Below are 12,993 nucleotides of genomic sequence, written 5' to 3'. Positions count from 1 at the left end.
AGGTCAACATCACCCTTGTAATGATAATACAAGAAAAGAAACTACAAACCAAATTCTCTTAGGAACCTAGATACAAAAATCCTCAACAAAATACTCAAAATTCAACAGCACATTGAAAGAATTTTCCAACTTTTGATCTAGTGGGCTTAATACCAGGTATACAAGGGAGGTTTAACAGGAGAGTAAAATAATGTAATACACCACATTAACAAAAGGAAGGGAAAAACTATATGATCATCTCCATTGATGCAGAAAAAAAAAACATTTGACAAAATACAGTATCCTTTCTTGCTCATAAAACATAGAAAAATAGATACAGAAGGAAAATATCCTCAGTATGATAAAGGGCATATATGAAAACCCTCAGCTAACATCATCTCAGTAGTGGAAGCTTCCCACCTAATATCTGGAATAAGACAAGTTATACCCACTGACACCATTGTTAGTCAACATTTTACTGGATATTCTAGCAAGAGCAATTAGGCAAGAAGAAAAAGGTAGTCAAAGTGAAAGGAAGAAATAAATTTTCACTATTTTCAGATGACATGATCCTATATATTGAAAATACAAAAAACAAAAAACAAAGAAACAAACCTTGTAATAAAGCTACTAGAGCTAATAACAAATTCACCAAAGCGATATGGCAGAAGATTATACACAAAAATCAGTAGTGTTTATGTGTGCTAGTAATGAACAATCTTTTGAGAAATCAAGAAGAAAATCCCATTTACAATCACAACTAAAAGAATTAAATATCTTTGAATAAATTTAACCAAAGAAGTTAAGGACTTATAAAGGGAAAACTATAAAACTTTGCTAAAATATATCAAAGAAAACCTAAGTAAATGAAAGGGCATGCCATGCTCATGGACTGGAAGAATAAATATTTTCAAGATGTCAGTTCCACTAGAAAAGACATACAGATTCAACCCAATCTCAATCTTAAGGAATAGACTGTCACATATATGGATAATTGCTTTTTTTTTTTTTTTTTATTTTAGATGTTGTGAATTTACAAAACAATAGTGCAAACCATACAGAATCTCCATACATCACAATTTACACAGCTGTGACACCTTTGTTACAAATGATGAAAGAACATCTTCCTAATATTACTGCTATTTATAGTCTATAACTTATATTCAGTGTAATTTTCCCACTAACCATCATATTATGAACACCATTTATTGCTATTGTATAATATTTATAGTTCACAGAGAACATTATCATACTTATATACTATTAAACAAGATCCATCATTCACCATGAGGTTCACAATGTTATTCAGGCCCCTGCCTTGTACAATCCTTCAAAGTGTATGCTCAATCACTCTCAGTTACATATCAGAGTTGTGCTGTCATCAGCACAGTGCATTTAAAAATGTGTTCACTATTCAAAAAGGAAAGATCCCATACTACCATATACTCCCCATAACTGACCCTTTGCATTGATATAGTGCCCTCTTCATCATTGTTGCAAAAATATTACAATATTACTCTTAACCATAGCCTATACATTACATTTGAAGTATTTTTCCCATGTATCTCCATATTTTAAAACCTCATTTAACAGAGGAATATTTTTTCATTTGTACTATTAACCACAATCATCATCAACCACCAAATTCTTTGTTACACAGTCCCTATATTACCCTCTAGCTTTCTTACAATTGACATTAACCTCCTGAGACTCTTTCAGCCACATTCACATTTTAAAATCAGCAGTATTAGTTATACTCACTATAATGTTTTACTATCAACTCTACTTCCACATATTTGCAATCCACCTCATTAAACATTCTGTGTACATTCAGTATCAGCTCCCCCTTTTCAAACCATATTCTACCTCATAGTAACCTATATGCTATAGTTTAACTCAATGAGACTACTCACTGTATTTAGTATATATAAGAGAGACCATAGACTACCTGTCTTTTTATGTCAGGATTATTTCACTCAACATAATGTCCTCAAGCTTCATCCATATTGTCATGCACATCCTGACTTCATTTCTTCTTGCAGCTGAATAGTATTCCATTGCATGTATATACCACATTTTGATTATCCATTCATTTGTTGATGGACACATTGTTTCCACCTTCTAGCAATTGTGAACAATGCCACTATGAACATCAGTGCACAAATGTCTGTTTATATCCTTGTTTTCAGTTCTTCTGTATATATTCCACGCAGCAGAATTGCCAGATCATGTGACTGTAGTATATTTAGCTTCCTTAGGTATCACCAAACTGTCTTCCACAGAGTCTGCACCATTTTACATTCTGACAGTAGTGAAAAAGTATTGCTATTTCTCTGCATCCTCTCCAGCATTTAGTTTTCAGGTTTTTTTTTTTAAAATAATGGCCTTTCTATAAGGAACGAAATGATATCTCATTGTAGTTTTTATTTACGGACAATTATTTTATTATATATTGCACAAAGGTCTTGCACTCAGGAAAGAATTTTGTCTTTACAAAATCATGACAGATCAATTGTAAATGTACAGGCAAAGCATGAATATTGATCTTTACCATAAAATATTTACAAAATAATATCATTAGAGAATTAAATATAAAAGACAAAATGTCAAAATAAAAATGGGTAAAGTATTTGAATAGACATTTCTTTAAGGAGTATATCAATTGTCCAACAACCACATGGAATGCTGCTCAACATCTTTAATATTTAGAGATATACAAATCAACACCACAAAAGAGACACCACATCACATACCCCACAATGGTTATACTATTTCTGAATATGTAAAATAACTGTAAATTGTTCATGGGTATGTACAATGATGCAACCACTGTGGAAAATATTTGGGCAATTCCTTAATAAGTTATAAACAGAATTATAAGATGATTCAGTAATTCTCTATCTTGATTTATAACTTCAGAATTTGAAGAGAAATTTCTCATTCCCCTAAATCCCTGCCAACTAATAATCTTCCTTCTGTCTCAATGGATTTACTATTCTAGATATTGCATATAAATGAATCTTTTAAAATGTGAACTTTCATACCTGGCTTCTTTTTTTAGTAAGTTTTCAAGATTTTTCTATGTTATAGGTTGTAGCATTACTTCTTTCCTTTTTATCACTGAAAAATAATCCAATGTATGGGTAAAATATATTTTGGTTATCACTCATTAGATGGTCGATTCTTGTTTTTTTCCCAGGCATTTGTAATATTAAATTATGCTAGTATGAATATTTGTGCACAATTACTTGACTATCTCTCATTGTAGTTTTAATATGCATTTCCTTAATAGCTCATGTTACTGATCATCTTTTCATGTGCTTTTTAGGTGTTTGTATTTCTTATTTAGAAAACTGTCTATTCAAGATTTTTGCCCATTTTTTTAAACTGGATTGCTGTTTTTTAATCTTGAGATTTATGATCACTTTATGTAACAAGGAGATAAAATCCTCATAGGATATTCGATTTCTAAAAATATTCTCCCACTGAATAGGCTGCCTTTTCACCTTAATCAAATATATTTAAAGCACAAAACTGTTTAATTTTTAGTAAGTCCCATTGATCTATATTTTCTTTCATAGCTCATGTTTTGGGTGTTAGATTTAAGAAACAACCACCTACACCAAGACATGGGGGATGTTTCCCTATATTTTCATATAGGAGTTTTATGGTTCTAGCTTTTATATTTAGGTCCTTGATCCATTTTGAGTGAATTTTTCTATGAAGTGTGAGATAAGGATCCTCTTTCTTTCATTTACAGATATCCAGTTTTCCCAGCACCATTTTTTGAATACTCTGTCCAGAATAAGCTGGCTTGGTTTGACAGCCTTGTCAAAAATCACTTAACCATAGATGTGAGTGTCTATTCTGAATTCTCAATTTGATTATATTGGTTAAAATTTCTGTTTTTATTCCAGTACCATGCTGTCTTTTACCATTATAACTAATTTTTTTTTAATGTAAGGAAGGACTTTAAAAAAAAAAAAAACCTTTTGAGGACTACAAATTACAATGTAAAAGCAGATCATTTTGTAGAAATCTAGTGATTAACATTTTTTCTGTGCAAGAAAACTTTATCAAAGTAATCTTTTAACAAATTTTTTCATTCACAATGTTATCAGTTATAATAATTCTCTTCTTCATATGGCTATTTTATCTTTATTTCAAATTATATTACTTGTTATTCCTACAAGATGAATTTTTAATTTTAAACAATAAATTCTTAGATCATAAGGATGGCATCTTAGAAAAGGGTAATTTCCACTCGGTTTCTAGGGGCATTACTCCGGACTAATTTATTTTACTAAGCAGAATCAGCAAACCATAGGAGCTTGCAAGGAGCTTTAGAAAGAGCTTCAAGAACTGATGTCATGTGGTGATCCACTTAAAGATATCATTTTATATGTCAAAGAATATGAAAAAGAACAATACCTCAGAACAAGATGTCATTGGAATACACTGGTCAAGTGTAATGAGCACTGTGGAATGGAACAAAAAAGAGGAGCTTATAGCAGAGCAAGCTCTCATGCCTTTGCTACTCAAGGTCAGTCTGAGCTGACTCTGTTCCTGAAGATTCAGGAGTATAGTTATGACAACATTCATTTCAGGAAAATGTTCCAGAAAATAATGTTGTTTTTTTTATGAAACTGAAGCCCTGAGTGAACAGCCTATTCTGAATTGGTATAAAGACACACATGTTGCAAAGCGGGAAAGTATCTTCCTGGAGCAAATGAAAAAAATGGTAGAGTGGCTAAAAAATGCTGAGAATTTGAGTCTGAAGCTGAAGCAGGGGACTGAATTTTGAAACTATACCCTCAGTAAAGCAAACAAGAGTTGTAATAAAATGTGTTGTTTCATGTGTCCCGGTTCTTACATCTTCGTACATCCCTATATCAACCATGATATAAGGGCTTCCATGGCAAATTTTATTTTGTTTCTGTGGTTACAGAAAATGTTGGGTTTAGTTTCAAAACATTGGGTTTAATTTCCAAAACCATGTTTTAGTAGCTAAAGGAGCTATAGATTTTAATCTAATGTTGCATTTATCTTTTCAATTACCTTCTTCCACCTTTATTTTCCACTGGAATAATACAATTTAAGGCCTTCCACAGTGAGCAATTCACTTTGTTCCCTGGCTTTTCTATGTAATATGATTTCAAGTCAGGTAATGAGAGTTCTCCAACTTAATTCTTTCTTTAAGATAATTTTGACTCTTGAGGGTCTCTTACATTTCCAAATAAATCTGATAATTGACTTTTCCATTTCCTTTTTTTCCATTATTATCATTTTTAATTACTTTATTGAAGTATATCACTCAAACATACATAAACAATACGTGTATAAGAATAGTTGTGAACTTACAAAACAAACATATATAACACCATACAGAACTCTCATAACTCACCCTACCACCAATAACTTGCATTGTTGTTAAATCTTTTTAACTAATGATTAAAGAGCATTGTCAAAATATTACCACTAAGCAAAGTATTTTCCCCCAACCAACCCTATTATTATTATCTTTATATTATTTACATGTGAACATACATAAACAATTAAGTGTATAGAAAGAGTTGTAAACTTACAAAGCAAACATGCATAACATCATGCAGGGGTCCCATACATCAACCCTCCAGCAATACCTTGCATTGTCATGAGATGTTTGTTACAAATTGTGAAGCAATATTGTCAAAATCTTACTACTAAATCATAGTTCTTATCTTACATTTGGTGTGCTTTTCCCCCAACCCACCCTATTATTATTTTTTAAATATATTTTTTTTATGAAAGCTGTAAACTTATAAAATAATCATGCACTTGTGCAGAATTCCCAAACAACACCCCTCCATCAACACACCACACTGTGGTGGGAACATTTGCTACAGATAAGATAATATCATCTGATTGTTACCATGTTCACAGTGTACATTTAGATCACATTTTCCATACTGCCTCAGTATCAACACAGTACATCTTTCATATAGATGCAAAAATTTATGTTATTACTGATAACCACAGTCCATAGGTCACTCCAGCTGTATTTTCCCCATGCTTCTCCACATTCCCAACACCCTTCAGTAGCGATGTATATTTGCCCTAGCTCACAAAGGACACACTTGCATCTATATCATCAAATACAATTCTCACCCACCTCTTGGTTTACTGTGCTGTTCAGTTCCTACATTATTCTCTAATATTCTGTCAAATGGCATTACATACCTAGACTACCTTTGTCTGCCACATCCCCATTTATAACCCAGCTGTTATTATTTGTTTCCATCCACTTTACACACTTCCACACTTTTACAGTAAAACTACTTAAAACTTCTATATACATTAAACTTCAGAAGTCCATCTCAGCCCTACTCTTATCTCCTTTAAGAATCCACCACCTACCACCAGGTATTAAAGAACTTTTCCTACAATTTCTTCTAGAAGTTTTATAGTTCTTGCTTTTATTTTTAGGTTTTTGATCCATTTTGAGTTAATTTTTAGATAAGGTATGATATAGGGCTCCTTTCTCCTTTTTTCAGCTATGGATGTCCAATTCTTTCAGCACCATTTGTTGAATGGATTGTTCTGTTCCAGCTGTGTGAGTTTGACAGGCTAGTCAAAACTCACTTGACCATACCTGTGAGGGTCTGTTTCTGAACCATAAATGTGGTTCTATTGGTCTGTTGTGTCCGTCTTTAGGCCAGTACCATGTCGTTTTTACCACTATAGGCAGGTATTATGATTTAAAGTCTAGTGATGAGGGTTCACTTTTCCTTTTTGTGATGTTTCTGGCTATTCAGGACTGCTTATCCTTCCAAATAAATTTAATGGTCATGTTTTCAATTTTTTCTTTAATGCTGGTGGAATTTTTATCAGTATTGCATTGAATCTGTATATTGATTTGAGTAGAATTGACATCTTAAGGATATTTAGTCTTCCAATCCATAAGCATGGAATGTTCTTCCAGTTATTTAGGGCTTTTTAAATTTGTTTAACATTGAGTTGCAATTTTCTGAATAGAAGTGCTTTATATCATTGGTTAAGTTTATTCCTGACTATTTGAGTTTTATCTGTCATATTTTATTTCCCCACTCTTTTGACATATTTAGTTACTTTCATTGATATAATCTTCATTTCTAGACTCTCTTCCAGGCCCCTCTCTCCTGTCTTTTCTATTCAGGCTCTAGCACACCCTTTAGTAGTTCCTGAAAATCTGGTCTCTTGCTTAGAAATTCTCTCAGTTTCTGTTTATCTGTGAATATTCTAATTTTGCCCTCATTTTTGAAAGACAGTCTTGCTGGATATAAAATTATTGGCTAGAAATTTTTCTCTTGTAGTATCTTAAATATATCAGACCACTGTCTTCTCACCTCCATGGTGTCTCATGAGAAATCAATACTTAATCTTATTAGATATACCTTAGATGCTATGCATTGCTTTTCTCTTGCTGCTCTCAGAATTTTCTCTTTGTCTTTGGCCTTTGACATTCTGATGAGTATGTGTCTTGGAGTTGGTCTATTTGGATTTTTTCAGATGGGAATACATTGTGCTCCTTGGACAAGGATATCTATGCCCATCAATAGGGTTGGGACATTTTCTACCATTATTTCTTCAAATATTCCTTCTACCCCTTTTCCCTTCTATTCTCCTTCTTGGATACCTGTGCCACGTGTGTTTGCATGCCTTTTGCTGTCATTTAGTTCCCTGAGAGCTTATTCAGTTTTTTTCTATTCTTTTCTTCATCTGTTCTTTTGTATGTTCACTTTCAGAGACCATTTCTTTAAGCTCACCAATCCTTTCTTCTGCCTCCTCAAATCTGCTATTATATGATTCCAATGTTTTTAAAATTTTATTTGTTGCATCTTTCATACTCATAAAATCTATTTTTCTATGTATGATATCAAATTCTTCTTTGTGCTCATCTGATGTCTTCTTAATATCCTTAATCTCTTTATCCATCTCATTGAATTTATTAAGAAGATTTGTTTGAACATCTATGCTTGGCTCTCTCAACTCATTTATGTCATTTGGAGGCTTATCTTTTCCTTTAGCTGGGCCATAGCTTCCTGTTTCTTGGGGTGGATTATAATTTTTTGTTAGTGTCTTAGCATCTGCATTACTAGAGTATTTATTCTGCATGCAGTTTTTCTCTTTAGTTTAGCACTTTCTGCCCTTTCTCCCTTGCTGGTTGTGCAGTAGGAACTAAGGTTGTAATTGGTGCTATAATCTGTGAAGGCTCAAGCTTCCTTCATTGCACCAAGGACCAATGAAGCTTCTCCCAACTTTCTCCTTTGCCAGGGGTAGGGACAGAGTCACAGCTGTGTGGAATAATGGAAGTTGTGCAGGCCTAGACTGTAGTTGCCCAGACAGACTGATGAACCTTCACACCCCTGTCTCTCCTGCTTGGGGTGGGAATGGAGCTGCAGGTGTGTGCAGCACCCTATGCAGTTCTGGTCCAAGGTAACTTCATTTGCCCTGGTAGACTTCCAATTTTCAGTCTGTGTCAGCCAAAGATACCTGCAGTTAGCTGTAGATGCTGGTGCAGAGCTTGCTAGCCTCCTCACTGCCAGAAGTGCTCTGAAGCCTAGTTTATGGCTGTAGGCCGATCTGGGTGAAAGAAACTGGTTCCTCCCATCACCGTGATTTTTGGTCAGCCCGGCTCCCCCTCAGACTGGGGGTGGAGTCAAAATGGTGGCCACTGGTCTCTTTCTGACTTGGGTAGATTTACACCCCAGCTGTTCCCAGGGTTATATCTTAGCCATTTGAGTTTACCAATCAGTAGCTGAAATAGGCAGCCAACCATTTCCTCCTCCCCTGTTTTAGGAAAGTGGAGCTTCCAATTCCAGCCACAGAATGGCTCCTGGGGAGGCTCATGTCACCAGAGTAAGATGATCACTGGCCTCCATGGCTTGGCTGGTAATTTCCCACAGAGGCTGATGCAGGTCCCTGCAGCTTCCTCCCTCTTGGAGGTGGCACTGGGGCCTTGGCTAGAGCTGCAATCTGATCTGGATGGAGCAAAGCCAGTCTCCACCAGCACTGGTGTTTTCAGTCTGCCCCACTTCCCCTCATTCTAGGCATGGGGTTAAGATGGCAGTTCCCGGCCTCTTTCTGGCTTGGACAGGCTCAAACTTTAGCTGTTCTTAGGATTATGCTTTGGCCTTCTGAATTTACTGAACAGCAGCTGAAGTTGGTGCCCAACTGTCTTTTCCTCCTCCATTTTTGGGAAGTGGAGCTTTCACTTCCAGCTGCGGAATAGCTCTCAAGGTGGCTTGTGCCTCTGGTGGAGGATAGGCACCAGCCTCCAGGGCATGGAGTGCTCTACTTATGAGTTTTCTCTGCAGATGGGCAGTCTCCTCCTTTCACTCCTTCAAGGATGTTGCAGGATGCTCTTCTGGTCTCCTGGAGCTCCCAAACAGGTGCGTCAGCCAGTCCCAGAGAGCTCTGGGTGTTTACTAACTGCCCTGTAGCAGGAACTGACTCCAGGAGCCCCTTACTCCCCCGCCATCTTTCTGGTTGTTTTCCATTTCCTTTTCAAGCTGTTTTAATTTTCATTGTGATTGTGTTGAATCTGTTAATCAGGTTGGGTAAAATTGACATCTTAGTAATATTTATTCTTCCAATCCATCAACACAGAATGTCCTTCCATTTATTCAGGTATTCTGTCACTTCTTTTTGCAATTTATTGCAGTTTTCTCAATACTGATCTTTATGTCCTTGACTAAGTTTATTCCTAAAATTAATTGTTTTTTCACTATTATAAATGGAATTTTTTACTGATTTCCTCCTCAGATTGCTCATCAGTAAGGTACAGAAATGCTGCTGGCTTTTGAATATTAATCTTGAATCCTGCCACTTTGATGAAATCATCTAATTTTTTTTTAGCTTTCTTGTGAATTTTTGGGGGGATTTTGGAAGTATAGGATCAAATTATTAGTGAATAACAAAAGTTTTATTTCTTTCCTTCTTATTTGGATGTCTTTATTTCTTTATCTTGCCTAATTACACTAGCTAGAATGTCTAGCACAATATTGAATAATAGTGGTGACACTGGGCTTACTCCTGATCTCCACAGGAATCATTCAGTCTTTCAGTCTTTCATTTTTGAGTACAATGTTAACTGTGGGTTTTTCATATATGCACTTTACCATGTGTGGATGTTCCCTTCTATTCCTTTTTTTAAGAGATTTTATCATGAAGGGCTGCTGGATTTTTTCAAATGCCTTTTCTGTGTCAATTGATATAATCATGTGATCTTTCTTCTTCAATTTACTAATGGAATATGTTACACTAATTGATTTTCATTTGTTGAACCACCCTTGCATCTTGCGTGGGACAAAACCCACATGATTATGCATAATTCTTTATTGTACTTTTGAATTCATTTTGTAAATATTTTCTTGAGAATTTTTGCATGTACATGCATTAGAGTAATTGGTCTACATTTTCCTTTTTTCATATTATCTTTATATGGCTTTTGTATGAAGGTGATGTTGGCTTAATAGAATGAATTCAATAGCATTCCGTCCTGTTCAATATTTTGGAAGAATATCAGCAAGTTAGAGGTTTTTTGAATGATTGGTCAATTTCAATTGTGAAGGCATCTGGTTCTGGGCTTTTCATCTTTGGGAATTTATGATGACTATTTCTATCTCTTTACTTCTCATTGATTTGTTGAGGTCTTCTATTTCTTCTAGGGTGAGTTTAGGTTGTGTGTTTCTAGCAATTTGTCCTTTTCATCTATGCTGTCTAGTTTTTGGTATACAATTATTCATAGTATCCTCTTATGATCTGTTTTATTTCTATGGTGTCAGTGGTAGTGCCCTCCCTCTCACTTCTGATTTTATTTATTTTTATTTTCTTTTTGTTTTTGTCAGTCTAGCTAAGTGTTTGTCATTTTGATCATTTCACAAAGAAACAATTTTTTTTTGTCTTGTTGATTCTCTCTCTTGATTCTTTTGTCCTCAATTTCATTTATTTCTGCTCTTAATTTTGTTTTTCTTTTGCTTGTTTTGGGTTTAGCTTACTGTTTTGTTTTGTTTGTCCTATTTCTCCCAAGTGTGCAATTAAGTCTTCAAATTTAGCTCTTACTTTTTATTAATGTAAACATTGAGGGCTATAAATTTCACTTTTAACACTGGTGTTGCTGTATTCCATAGATTTTGATATATTGTGTTCTTATTTTTCTTTCATGTCAAGGTAGTTACTGATATATCTTGCAATTTCTTTGATCCACTGAATATTTATGAGTGTGTAGCTTAATTTCCAACTGTTTGTTAATTTCCCCTTTTCCACCTGTTATTGTTTTCTACCTTCATTCCATTATAATCAGAGCAAGTGTTTAGAATAAATTCAGTCTTTTAAAAACCACTTTTGTCACCCAATATATGGTTTATTCTGGCAAAGGACACATGAGCACTTAAGAGTAATGTGTATCCTGCTGGGTTTTTGTGTGCAAGGTTCTATCAATATAAATTTCTGTTAGAAATATTCATTTATCATATTATTCAATCTTTCTGTTTCCTTATGTATCTTCTGTCCAGATGTTCTATCCTCTACTGACACTGTTATATTGAAGTCTCCAACTATGATTGAAAAAATATTTATTTCTCCCTCCAGTTTTGCCAGGGTGTGCCTCATGTAATTTATGGCACTCAGGTTAGGTGCATAAATATTTATTATTGTTATATCTTCTTGATGAATTGCCCCTTTAATTAATATATAATGATGTTCTTTATCTCTTATAGCAGTTTTGCATTTCAATATTTTTTGTAGATTTTAGTATTGCTACTCCAGAACTTTTTGATTACTGTTTGTTTGGGAATTTCAAACCTTTCTTTTTCAGCCCGATTTTTTTCTTGCATCAAAGATGTAGATATCATATAGATGGCTCATTTTTTTTTCAAATGCATTCTGTCAGTCTATGTCATTTGACTGGGGAGTTCAACATTTAATATTCATTTTTATTACTCTAAAGGCATTACTTACTTCATTTTATCTGTTGGCTTTCCATTCTCATAACTTGCAATTTTCTGTCTTTATTTTTTTCCATTTTAGTTACCTTTCCTAATAAACTTCATTTCTATACTCTTGTCCAAGTCTCGTATGCTTATCTTTTCCTTTTAGGCTGCAGCAATCTGCTTATCACATCCTGTAAATCTTGTCTTTTGGGTACAATCTCTCTCAGTTTCTTTTTTTTTTTTTTTTTTTTTTTTGTCTGGGAAGTCTTTAAATCCACCCTCATTTCTGAAGGACAGTTTTACCAGACAAAGAATACTTGGCTGGCAGTTTTTTTATATCAATAAATACACCATATTAAATACACCATACTACTTTCTTTTCACTACCAATGGTTTCTCATAATAAATTGCACTTAGTCTTATAGAGAGTCCCTTGTATGTAATGCATTGCTTTTTTCTTGATGTTTTTAGAGTACTTGTTTTTGCTTACATCTGACATCCTGAATAGTATGTGTGCAAGAGTGGGTCTATTCAGATTTATTCTGTTTGCAGTACATTGTCCTTCCTGGATATTGCTATTTATATCTTTTACAAGTGTTGAAATTTTCAGTCACTGTTTTGTCAAATATTCTTTCTGACCTTTTTCATTCTCTACTCCTTCTGGGACACCTTTATAACATGTATTTTGTGCATTTTTATATTCTCATTCAATTCCCTGAGATCCTGTTTATACTTTTCCATTTTTCTCTTTCTGTTCTCCTGACTTTTACTGTTCAGATGCTTTGTCTTCTAGTTCATTTATTGTGTCATCAGCCATTTTAAATCTGCAGTTACATGTTTCTATTTTTTTATCTCATCCATTGTGTCTTTCAGTCCCATGAGCTCTTTTACTTTTCTTTGCAAGCTTTCAAATTGTATTTTATGCTCACCCAGTGTCTTCTTAATATCCTTTATATCTTAAGCTATACTTTCCTTCAACTCCTTCAATTGTTTTAGAATACTTGTGTGAAAATATCGATTAGTTATCTTAAATCCTATGTCTCATCAGGATTTTTGATTTGTT

This window comes from Dasypus novemcinctus, chromosome 4 (assembly GCF_030445035.2).
Source record: "Dasypus novemcinctus isolate mDasNov1 chromosome 4, mDasNov1.1.hap2, whole genome shotgun sequence".
NCBI lineage: Eukaryota > Metazoa > Chordata > Mammalia > Cingulata > Dasypodidae > Dasypus > Dasypus novemcinctus.
This window is presented reverse-complemented; position numbering follows the sequence as displayed.